Source organism: Petromyzon marinus, chromosome 24 (genome assembly GCF_048934315.1).
Source record: "Petromyzon marinus isolate PM22_M1 ecotype Great Lakes invasive population chromosome 24, UKy_Petmar_22M1.pri1.0, whole genome shotgun sequence".
Lineage (NCBI taxonomy): Eukaryota > Metazoa > Chordata > Hyperoartia > Petromyzontiformes > Petromyzontidae > Petromyzon > Petromyzon marinus.
In genome coordinates, this window is record NC_133690.1 from 8,786,965 (window position 1) to 8,800,569 (window position 13,605).

Consider the following 13,605-nt stretch of genomic DNA (forward strand, 5'->3'; position numbering starts at 1 on the left):
GTGCAGGAGAACCACACTGGAGGGTATTTGGGCTGCTCTTCCATGCTGGCCCTGCGTCTGGGAAAATGTGGGCTGTAACCCACACACTTTATCCCACTGCACACAACCTGTCAGTCAGCTAAACGTGGTGTACCATTTCCACTGCTTGGGTGGACAGAGGTGCGGGGGCAAGGGGGAGGGGTAGTGAGGGATTTCGGAAACTTGCACCGTTATCTCAACTGCCACGCCGGGAGATAGAACCGGATGCCAATGGATTGTGGGTCCAGTACGGTAGACATTATCCCACGACAGCAATTAACTTTAATGTTAACATTTTATTGTTGGGAATGTTTTTCCCCCTTTTATCTGGCAACGAAACAGGTGTTAAGTTGTTAAAACACCAAACTGAAACCTTTAACAAGGAATCATGTCGGCATTAACCACAATACTCGTGGGTCAAAATGCAAACAAAAAAACACTCAGATAATATATGCATTGTCTGTGAAACTGATTGGTCCACACCAGAGACAGCTTTCTTTTGATGCTCACACCGAGCTCTCATTACTCTGATAGTGACATTGTCTTTGAGCTGTACGCCTTTTGGCGTCCTCTGTTCTAATAGGAGTAAGTCACACACCACCTACAACAGTAGGTCACACACCACCTACAACAGTAGGTCACACACCACCTACAACAGTAGGTCACACACCACCTACAACAGTAGGTCACACACCACCTACAACAGTAGGTCACACACCACCTACAACAGTAGGTCACACACCACCTACAACAGTAGGTCACACACCACCTACAACAGTAGGTCACACACCACCTACAACAGTAGGTCACACACCATCTACAACAGTAGGTCACACACCACCTACAACAGTAGGTCACACACCACCTATAACAGTAGGTCACACACCACCTACAACAGTAGGTCACACACCATCTACAGCAGTAGATCACATACCACCTACAACAGTAGGTCACACACCACCTACAACAGTAGGTCACACACAATCTACAACAGTAGGTCACACACCATCTACAACAGTAGGTCACACACCACCTACAACAGTAGGTCACACACCACCTACAACAGTAGGTCACACACCACCTACAACAGTAGGTCACACACCACCTACAACAGTAGGTCACACACCACCTACAACAGTAGGTCACACACCATCTACAACAGTAGGTCTAACACCACCTACAACAGTAGGTCACACACCACCTACAACAGTAGGTCACACACCACCTACAACAGTAGGTCACACACCACCTACAACAGTAGGTCACACACCACCTACAACAGTAGGTCACACACCACCTACAACAGTAGGTCACACACCACCTACAACAGTAGGTCACACACCATCTACAACAGTAGGTCACACACCACCTACAACAGTAGGTCACACACCACCTACAACAGTAGGTCACACACGACCTACAACAGTAGGTCACACACCATCTACAACAGTAGGTCACACACCATCTACAACAGTAGGTCACACACCACCTACAACAGTAGGTCACACACCACCTACAACAGTAGGTCACACACCATCTACAACAGTAGGTCACACACCACCTACAACAGTAGATCACACACCATCTACAACAGTAGGTCACACACCATCTACAACAGTAGGTCACACACCACCTACAACGGTAGGTCACACACCACCTACAACGGTAAGTCACACACCACCTACAACAGTAGGTCACACACCACCTACAACAGTAGGTCACACACCACCTACAACAGTAGGTCACACACCATCTACAACAGTAGGTCACACACCACCTACAACAGTAGGTCACACACCATCTACAACAGTAGGTCACACACCACCTACAACAGTAGGTCACACACCACCTACAACAGTAGGTCACACACCACCTACAACAGTAGGTCACACACCACCTACAACAGTAGGTCACACACCACCTACAACAGTAGGTCACACACCACCTACAACAGCAGGTCACACACCACCTACAACAGCAGGTCACACACCACCTACAACAGTAGGTCACACACCACCTACAACAGTAGGTCACACACCACCTACAACAGTAGGTCACACACCACCTACAACAGTAGGTCACACACCACCTACAACAGTAGGTCACACACCATCTACAACAGTAGGTCACACACCACCTACAACAGTAGGTCACACACCACCTACAACAGTAGGTCACACACGACCTACAACAGTAGGTCACACACCATCTACAACAGTAGGTCACACACCATCTACAACAGTAGGTCACACACCACCTACAACAGTAGGTCACACACCACCTACAACAGTAGGTCACACACCATCTACAACAGTAGGTCACACACCACCTACAACAGTAGATCACACACCATCTACAACAGTAGGTCACACACCATCTACAACAGTAGGTCACACACCACCTACAACGGTAGGTCACACACCACCTACAACGGTAAGTCACACACCACCTACAACAGTAGGTCACACACCACCTACAACAGTAGGTCACACACCACCTACAACAGTAGGTCACACACCATCTACAACAGTAGGTCACACACCACCTACAACAGTAGGTCACACACCATCTACAACAGTAGGTCACACACCACCTACAACAGTAGGTCACACACCACCTACAACAGTAGGTCACACACCACCTACAACAGTAGGTCACACACCACCTACAACAGTAGGTCACACACCACCTACAACAGTAGGTCACACACCACCTACAACAGCAGGTCACACACCACCTACAACAGCAGGTCACACACCACCTACAACAGTAGGTCACACACCACCTACAACAGTAGGTCACACACCACCTACAACAGTAGGTCACACACCACCTACAACAGTAGGTCACATACCATCTACAAGGACTCTCTATAAACCATGACAGTGGACGCCCTTCCATCAGCAGCGTGTGAGCAAGAATTCGACAAGAATGTGACCTGTTTCACAAGTGAACGCGTGCGTATGTGGACACTTGCGCCTTCGCATAGCCGAACCGCAACGCACCGATGAGGCCGCAAATCACAGCCGCTCACAGTTCGCAGGGGTGAGATGTTAACTACCTCGTCCGGTATACAGGAGGTCGTGGGTTCGATCCCAACCCTGCTGCTGTATATTTGGAGTGTGCGTGCCTCTCTCTCCCCGCGGTCGTGTGGATTTTTCCCCGTGTCCTCCAGTTTTTCCCTCCACATTTAGAATCAACATCACGCGTTCAGAGAACTCGGCTGCTGCTATACATTTTCACTCGATGAGCCACTTCATTGAGCTATCATTTGTGACAACCAGGTCGCCTCTGAAAAATAACTACATAGCTCAGTGCAAACATGATGCCTTGAATAAAGGTGTCAGTTTTTGTGCCAGTTAAAAGGGTAAAACCTATTCCTATATGTTGTTTCTGGCAAAGGAGGTCTCATAATGTAAATGCTCACCCCGAGCCCTCAATACTCTGATAGTGCGCTGTTTTTGAGTTGTACGCCTTTTGGCGTCTTCTGGTCCAACACCAATGGAGACTAGGCTCTAAGAAAAGCTGTCTCGGGTGTGGACCAATCAAATTCAAGGACAGTGCATATTATTATCAGAGTTGTCTTTTTTGTTTGCATTTTGACTGCTTGTGTTGTGGTTATTGCAGACATGATGCCTTGAATAAAGGTGTCAGTTTTTGTGCCAGTTAAAAGGGTAAAACCTATTCCTAAAACCGTTTATCTTTGAATTGTTTCGTCTTCAGACCACTCTAAACAATGGCGTTCTCCCTCGGAATCGACAGGACCACGGCGCCTCCACCACGTCCCACCGGCAGCGGCGTCGGCGGCGGTGCAGCAGCCGCCGACGCGACGCGGGCGATGCCCGCAGGAAGTGCCGGTGGTGGCTCAAGGGTTTCGAAAAGGAAAGGGGCCAAAAATGCAGGCTGCGCTTTGCTGCCTGCCCCGGCTTGGCTCCTGTTTAAGAATGACATCAGACTTTCAAAAGAGAACGTAACGAACGCACGGCCCAACCAAGGGCACGCGCATCGCCGCTGGGCAGCCACAACTGCCGCCATCGCACACTTTCCGCAGCCCAAGCCAAGCAAGGCAGATTTTTTATTTTTATTTTTTACATTAAAAACGTAATTGCTGTGAATAGACAAATAATGATAGGTTGCTCTTGTTATTATTATTATTATAATACACACAGGTATTACTTTGTCGATGTTATTGTGACCAAATGCATCGCACTCGGGCTAATGCACTTGTAATTTCTCTATAAAGCCCCCCCCCCACCCCGCAGACAGACCCTGTTGGATGACACCAAACTATTTATGGTAATTGTGAGTCCCTTTTATCTAGCCAGAAAAAAAAATCCTCACTCAGTCTCACGATTCTTTTGCTAAGCGGCAGTTGTTCGATTAATTTCTGGAGTACTTTTAAACTAAATTACTTTTATTTTACAAGGTAAGGCCCACTGAGCTATATAGCTCTTTTTCAGACGCGAGCTGGCCACAAACGATATCTCAACGAAGTGGCTTATTACATGGGAATGTAAACCAGATCGGCTACTCTGTACGCACGTTAATTTTAAATGTGGAGGGAAAAACAGGAGGACCCGGAGAAAAATCCACGCGGCAACGGGGAGAGAGAGACATGCAAACTCAAAATATACAGGCGCCAGGGTCTGGATTGAACCCATGACCGCCTGCATATCAGATGAGGTAGTTAACATCTCACCACAGAGGGGCACGGAGGTGCCTGGAAGAGATGCCACACAGATCCAAGGGGATGTTGACCTATGTTGCTGTACTGCCTCTCGGAGGCACCTTGTTGCCTTGCAGGCGGGGTGTCTCCAGCACATGATGTTCACATGATCCACTAACCCCACCTAAATGTTTCTGGATTATAGGTGAACATCACAATATTTGCTTTTGTGCGCATTAATAATATGCATATGGAAGGGGGTGAGTGTAGGGGGCGGTTCAGAGCCTGGATTAAAAGCTATTTAATTACAAATAAATAAAATGCATAACTCTAGGTTTACTTATCGGCGAGCTGACGCAATAATTATTGGCGGATCAAACGCTCGTACACCACGTGACAATTTCATTTGTTTGGCTGTGTCAGGTGCTGCAGAATTCTTAGTGACGCAGCTTTGGCTAGATCATTCTGTAATCTAACCCCCCCCCCTCCCCGCAAAAAAAAACAATGATGAATCGCATTGAACTTAACGTTGCAAGACTAGAAAAATCCGTCTGATCTCAGGCCTGAACAACCGCTGTTGCTATTGCACTTTGCCGGCAATAGGGGGTCGTAGTGTCCTCCACATCGCCGACGAGTGCGCGAATCCACGCACACCTGGTGGCATTGCTTGCGCAGGCGGCTTTCGTGAACTAATATTATCCATAATAACGCTTTTTTTGGGGTTAGATCGCGTAAATATAAATGTGTCGTTAACCCTACCACCAGCATCCGATACTGTCAATTCGTATGGTTTGTCACCTGAACAAAACGTGCCAATTGGTTACTACTTCAGCACACCGTGTGTTTTGGAGAGTAAACCCACAACATTTACATTTTGAGTACAACGTTACGCTCGTCATTACAACCAGCTTCATCAGGCAAATTTTAACTGGTCATCACAACCAGCTTCATCAGGCAAATTTGGCAGAATCCTGGCAAATCGGCTGATGTTTACATAATCTAACCCAAAAATAAGCTTTATTATGAGAAAAAAACTATTTTCAATCCATAAAGCGTCTATCGCCACCTTGTATTTGTTGAATGACCTTAACATTCAACTCTGACACATATAGTTGCCCCCCATCCCCACCATGCCATACAAAGGAAAGAGAATGAGACAGCATCCTGCAGCCCAGCCAGTGACTGGCAGCTGTCCGTGGCTCCTGAGCAGACAGAGGTTAGAAGCTGGCTTTTAAAGCCCAAGTTTTTTTAGTGACCAGAGTTGGCCAAGAGATCTTTCCGTGCAACGGGGATGAAGACTTCCACATTATTGTAATCTTCGTTGAGGTGGCCCAAGTAAATGTGGCTAGTGGTGCCGCCTTGCCGTGTGTGGTGCCCGTGTGCGTGTTTGGAGTGCGGAATTCTGTTCTGTTGTTTCTATGGCTTTGGTTTCAGACGATTGATTTCAACGGGGGGGGGGGGTCAGAACATTTGTGCGGACGGATTAGGAACGGTGGTTCAACAGAAAGACAAAACTTGTTTGGGAGCAGGTTGTGTGGCAAAAGTGACGCTAAACAATTCCATGCGCCGTCCGCAACAAAAGCATGACAATGTGGGGGGGGGGGGGGCAATATAATTGACGCTCGTGTCTGTGATGGAAATGTAAATTATACTGTACAAACAAGAATAGTGCACACAAGCTGCGAAGTTAGAGCATCTCTCACAGAGCGTGGAGCAGTCTCATCGCCTCCATTGATCTCCATGGGTTCAGTTTTATGAACTTCACGAGTCTTTTTCTTTTTACCAGGTGAGGCCCACTGAGCTGTGTAGATATTTTTTAAGAAGCAACCTGGCCACAAATGATAGCTCAACGAAGTGGCTTATCATCATGTGGAAATTTATAGCAGCCAAATACTCGAAACGCATCTTTTGAAATGTGGAAGGAATAACCGGAAGACCCAGTGAAAAATCCACGCGATCACGGTGGAGAACATGAAAACTCCAAGTATACAGGCGAGTCGGGATCGAACCCACAACCTCCTGTATACAAGGCAAGGTAGTTAACATCGCACCAACGTGGCTCCCAACATGTTTCCAAGATCGGAGACAGTTCCTCAAGAGGACATCCACTATTAATGGGTGGATGCCCAGATTTGAACCCAGAAACACAGCCGTGCTTGGCCCAGTGTTCTGACCTAATGTTCGCTTACCTAACCGCATCGAGTGTTGACTTGCCAGAGTGGTACCTATTTTATTAACTTCAAAAAGAATAATGGGTTGGTTCGACTTCAGACAAATATTTGAATCAAGTATTCTTATGGAACTAAAACCAAACGCTTTGTTCTTTTTCCAGGTAAAGCCCACTGAGCTATGTAGCTCTTTTTTAGAAGTGACCTCGCCACAAATGATAGCTCAACGAAGTGGCTCATTATGTGAACATTTATAGCAGCCAAATACTCTAAACGCATGTTGGAGATATATGTGGAAGGGAAAAATGTGGGGAGAAAAACTGAAGGACCAGGAAAGAAATCCACATGATCACGGCAAAATCATGCAAACTCCAAATACACAGGTGTAGTGTATAACTCGGAGACACTAACAGTAGGAGGCACTCTATTTATAATAGCCTTCACAGGTACAAGAGGTAACTATGCTAGGGTCAGGACAGCTAACAGGCTGCCTGACCAACAACGCCGGCGAGGTGAAGACGGTGACGAGAGGCCTCCAGCAGCATGACGGTTCCACTCCAAAGAACAGCCCCGAACCCTCACTCGGGGTCTTTCCTTGATACACCGAGCGTGGCCTCGCTCCGCCTTCGACACACGCCCCCCCCCCCTTCTAGGACCCACCAGAAGGTTCCCGGGCTTTACCACACGTATCCCCTCTGCTCCCCTTGCCTGACGTCCCTCTCTCCTGCTCATCACGTCCTGCTGGCAGACAGGGCTACGACACCCTCAATCCCCTTCTGTGCCAGCAACCAGCGCTATGCATCACAGTTACCCATTCCACGTCACTACACAGGCACCGTCAGGGTCAGGATCGAACCCACAAACTCCTGCACACCAGGTGAGGCTGATAACATCTCGCCACCGTGGCAACCCTAACCAGTGAGACACCCGGCCAAATTTCTCACAAGCTCAGAATATAAAATGCATGATACATCAATGTGGAATATTACTTTCAAACACTTCGAATTTTCATCGAGTCAAGTCAGTTGGTTGGAAATGAATATGAACATGTAATTATTGTACATAGCATCTGCATGACACCAGTACAAACGCCCTTGAGAAGTAGGGAAACGTTTGACGCAACAAAGACACAGCTCCTGGCAACAATCCAAAAGGCATGAGCCATTGTCAGTGTTAGTTTACAATCTGCTATCTTAGTGAAATACTGTAACACAATTAGGAAAGGGTGAATTTCCACGACCACCACTTTTTTCCAGTCAAGTGAATGGTTATGGTTTGTTAGGGTTTCACCCGTTTGGTTAGATGGGATGTGGATGGAGTAAAAGAGAGTAAATACCCACACCGTACCCCACCACTGCAAGTGATGTGCCGACACGTTACCTGCTGCCGCACATTCCTTTGTGACCTCTCAATACTTTCAGACTCGTGCGGGGGAATGATGCGGGGCTTTGAACTGCCTTTACCCTGGACTCAAACCTTTAATTTCCAGATCGTGAGCCCAGTGCAATAAGCTCCCGTATGAAGGCAACTGCTTATCTTGTTTAACTCAGTGTTATTAAATATAATAAAGGAGCATTCTGTATCAGATTTGTGTTTTTCACCGAGGTGCCATCGGGTCAGCAATGGCCTAACAACGTGTGTCTTGGGCTCACTCTTCTGCGTGTTGTTTTGTAAAGCATCCAGCAGCTGCCCTTGCTGCATGGTTTTCGGTTTTACAGCTAAGCCACAGTGCAAAAAAAAAAACACGTCCCAGCAGGATTCACATCCACAACCAGTTACCGCAAATGGCCCCATCGGTGGTATTTAATGCTCGAGTTGAAGCTGCAAGTCAGCAGGTCCCTCGCGAAATGTTACATAACTATTTATAGAGGAATACCGTAATGCCCTCTCTCTTGGCTAAGTAAGATTTAAGCGGCTGACATAACTGACAGCGAAGAGGTCATCGCATTCAATGTCAATCGCATCCCGCTACAACATACACAGCATCAGCGACACCAGGCGCAGCATCATCATCATCAAATCCACCAGCATGTTTTCAGAGGCGGCTGAAGGCTGCTCTCATCCGTTCCGTCGGGCCTACGAGGAACGTCGGAGCCTGGACTCCGCAGAGCCCCCCTGCCCGAGTCGGGCGTCGCTACCGTTGACGTCATCACCACCTGTCCATCGCTTCCTTCCTCATGCCGGATCCCGCAACTGTTGTTAGTTAACACCGGACCTCCAAGGCTGGCTTTCACAATATCTCATCATCAGGCTTCAGCATTTCCCCTTGGGCCCTGACCTCTGCGTGCCACCACCACGTCTGCGTTTCTCTACGCCGCGCACCTATGAGCAAGGACGTCACCAAGAGGGTCCTCTCTCTGGTCGGGGTGTTTGGCAGCGGGTTTTCATCTCTCTCAACATTGTTTAGACCCCCAAGGTTTCGTTTGCAAAAGAAACAAGCGTTCTAATTTGGTCCCACCTGGTTTCAAAAGCCGGTCCAGTGCATTGTTGTTTATAGCTACCAAAAGGCTTAATTTTTTTTTTTAAATATGCCCAACAATACACCCCAGCACCATTGCATCTAATGCAACAGCCCAATTGTTTGGCTGCATGTGCAATGCATACTGTTAAGTGAACTTTTAATCTTATTGCAGCTATCGTGGCTATGAATTGAGTGTGTGCCTGCATGTGTGTGTGTATGCATGTGGATTTGTGTGTGCACCTGTGTGTGTGTGTGGCAGAGCAGTGGTGTAGACGTTATTCCACTGTGCTACAAACTCAGTGAGCCAAGTTCAATTCCCATTCACGACCAATAACAGCGGCGAATATTTGAACCGGAATATTTGATCTGGTGAGACAAAGGCGGACGGGCGTGGTTTTGGCCACCAACACCATCGTGTGCTGTGCTGACCTTGATTGGTGCTCGCTAACAGTATGTGCCCCAACAGACTGTGAAAGGCTATACGGGGGATCTTTGTCTTTGTGGCAGAAGGGAGCTGTTGGTACACATTGCGCAAAAAAATCTTGTGACCTCTGGTTTGATTTCTGGTCATGCAGCAGTAAATGGAGAGACAGAGGTGGGTGGATGTGAACAGTGTTGGCGTCACAACGGATGTGCCCTGAAAGATTTAAATGGTGCTCACTCACAACGCTGGCAGTCTCGAGGGCTGTACGTAGGATCTTGGCTTTCAGCGTTTGATGTGAGGCTGCTGTGGGCCTATTATTGCGAGAGAGCCCCGGTTTAGTTAAGTACATACATGAATGGCTCACGAGTACAGGAAGTGTAAAGGGTTGCAAATTGACAATAGGTTATTACCGTATATTACAAAACAAACAGGCAGATGCAGCGTATAGACACCAGGACATTGCATGTCTGGAATCGCATCCTTCATCGATGTGATCAAATCACGGATTGTGTGTACTGTATTGAACCGAACCTGGAACTTGGATCAAGATTTTGGCAATCCTTTTGGTAACCCCTGCTATGTATGGTAAGGTGATGGTTTTGATTGGGTCCTCAGATGGCTCTCTACCCATGGTTGGGGATGCAGCTTTGCGGATTGTGCGGTCAGAATATCCATTCCTCCTGAGAGCCTGGCATACGTGTTCAAGCTCACTGGCTAGGTAGTGCTGGTCGGAGATGCAGCAGGCCCTATAGTGTAGTGTTTTGATGAGGGAATTCTTCTGGGCTGGATAGTGGTGGGAGTCAGGCTTTAGATAGGAATCTGTGTGAGTAGCTTTCCTGTGAGACGGAATGTCCCAACGAGCAATCAGGTCTCTTCCTGATCAAAACATCCAGGAATGGTAGCTGCCATCATTTTCCACTTCCATGGTGAATTTGATAGATGGGTGTAGGGAATTGATGTGGTTGAGAAATTGGTATAGTGCTATCCGGCCATGTGGCCAGATGACAAACGTGTCATCTACGTATCTCTTCCACAAAGGAGGACGTCGGGTGGATGTCTAGATGGCATCTGTCTCAAATTTCTCCATGAAAATGTTCGCTACCACTGGTGATAGGGGAGAGCCCATTGGGGTACCTTCATTCTATTTGTAGAAAGTACCATTCCAGGTGAAGCAAGTGTTGGTAAGGCAGTGGCTTACCAACGAAGGTACATCAGGATCCAATCCCTGTTGGACTAGATATTCAATGATTGCAATAGTATCAGGTACGGGTACCTTGGTGAAGAGGGAGACTACATCGAAACTGACAAGCAAATCCTCCGGGGACAGTGATATGTCCTTGATTAGTGAAACCAAGTGGGCCGAATTAAGTACAGCTGAGGCGGTCTTGCCCGTGAAGGGAAAGCAGAGTCTCAGACAGAAATCGTGCCAGTCTGTAAGTGGGTGAGTTAATGGTGGATACGATAGGGCGGAGTGGAGTACCCTCTTTATGGATTTTTGGAAGGCTGTAAAATCTGGGTGGTCTAGCAGCTGAAGGTTTTAGAGAGAGCTGTTTGGTGTGTTCGATTAGGGAAGTAGAATTAGTGATGATTTTGTTTTTTAGTAGCCAAGCTATTGGTAGGGTCTCTGTTAATTTTGGTATAGCAGCCATCATTAAGAAGGTCCTGAATTTTGTTGTTGTATGTGGTTTTATCCATGATGACAGTGGCATTGCCCTTGTCAGCTGAGAGGATGACAATATCATCTCTCTTTTTTAAGTCATTCAAATAATAAATAATAGTCATTTATAAAAGAGATAATCACAGTGGCATGTGAATTGTCTAAAAAATATATATTCACGTTTATGTAAATGTGCTGTGGGTAATTCTTTACAGGCAGGATACTTTACAACGGTGTCACGTCCTCATCATTAATGTCAAATTCGTCAGTCGGCCCTCTTCGCCAACTCACGAAGCGACGGTGGTGGGAATTGCACCGTTACCCCTGCGCAGACTGACCCGCTGCGAGCAACCCACCGACCTCCCACGACTGTTACAATGCCCGAGGGAAAGCATCACGTTCTGACAATAGGAAGCTGTCAGAGGATACATGAGCATATCTACTGCCGATGTCTAAGAACAACTATGCCATTGCGGAGACACCTATCGTGTGTGTGTGTTTTTTTACGACTGCCTCATTGAAAAGTGACTGAAACGTCTAACGCGCATCCGAGCTGCACGGAGAGTTTACGGCACCATCTCACCCGTGAGTGGCCGGATTAGTCCAGCAGTGAGTTCCCTCACCACCGAGCCCATTGCAAACGGAGTCTTACTGCTTGCAATTGGCCCAGTGGTGAGGCAACTGACCACTGGGCCTTACCTGGTCAAATAAATATTGTGTAAGTTTTAGTTTAATAGGAGTCGAATGTGCTAAATCGCTTGCTTGCACCACTGCTGGCGGACAGAGTCGTACGATTAGATGAGTTTAAATCAAATCCCGATTAGATCACGTGCCATGTGAATATATTATTAGAATGTTGTTGTTTTTTTAAACAGAACGTTGTACTGTCACAGGAAAAAGCCACGGGTCCAGCGAAAGGTATAAGCGTTGTCGTCTTAAATATGTGAGAAGGGTCCAGCTAGTTGAGATTGTGACTGCCACGCCGTTACAGTTGTGTGTGACGCCTCGCGTTCTACAGCCGTTGCTTACGGTCAACTCAAAGATTGCCCGTTCCATCGAATATTATCAGCACGGGCTGTGCCCGTAATAAATGAGATGACGCATGCGTTGCCATTTTTTCCGATGGCGCAAAAAATGTCAACTTCGTCAGTCGGCCCTCTTCGCCAATTCACTAAGCGACGGTGGTGGGAATTGCCTCTTGGTGTCCCTGTATATGTATTTCTGCTGACTTGTACCTCGTATTTGTTCACTCTGTCTATGCTGGTATGTTCAATCCAGAGGTTGAACACGAAAATTGAGCACTCTTCTGAAATTCGTGGTCCGCCAGGTAAGTGTCTAACTGTGTTGTTGGCCTGACTGGTTGTGCATCACGTAAATTTTTTCTTAGGTTTGTTGAATTCTCGTCTCTCATCTTCTTGTTGCATTTACTTCCGTGATTTGTTTTTTTACACGTGATGAAGATCGCTTGTGTTGCGGTCAAAACGTCGTGATTGATTCATTTTAATATAATTTTATGGTATTTCTACATACGTGACTTTACCGAAAAAAACCAATGGGGAATTGCACCGCCGCTTTGCCAACGTTGGTGGGGATTCGGAAGGCAGCTTGCCGTGAGAGAGACGACTTCCGAGACGAATGAGAAAACAGTCGCGCATGCATGTCGTAAAACCTACCGCTCGAGAAGCGTCACGACACGCAAATGAGCACTGGCTAATGCGAAGGTAGTGGTAGAAAATCCACATTCCTGTGGACGGGACGAGTTCATCCACAGTCTAAATGTATATATTCTACTGGTGATATGTAGTAAGTCCGTTTATCCAGCACAAAATTGAAAGTAAGTCCCCACTCAAATGATCTTTACGAGTTATTCTGAACTAGTGGTGTAAATTATGCATTATTCACCAAAGAATGACTATTGCTACGTTTTCGCGGTTGTGCTGCCTGGCTCTCCGATGTGTTTCAGACCGTACGTGTACTGTACGTTGCTCGGCAGACCGGGCCGACGTTTCAGCTCCGTGCGCCCCGGAAGCTTTCTTCGGGAATCCGAAACGTTCGGGACTGAAGAAGCTCCGAGTACGTGGCCGGCCGAAACAACTCGACCTCGCGCACAACACCGCACCGTACAACCGGAACCCATTGGCCGACTTCCCACAATCCGGCAGTCCACTTCAACGAGCGCAGAGCGACAATCCACAAAAGGAATGGCCCCCG

The 13,605-nt window shown here is 47.3% G+C and overlaps 1 protein-coding gene across 6 annotated transcripts in view; it reads right to left on the reverse strand.

Annotated features, from left to right (window-relative positions):
- LOC116945424 (SH3 and multiple ankyrin repeat domains protein 2-like) overlaps positions 1 to 13,605 on the reverse strand; it is a 661,289-nt gene that overhangs the window by 3,467 nt on the left and 644,217 nt on the right. The window lies entirely within an intron of this gene.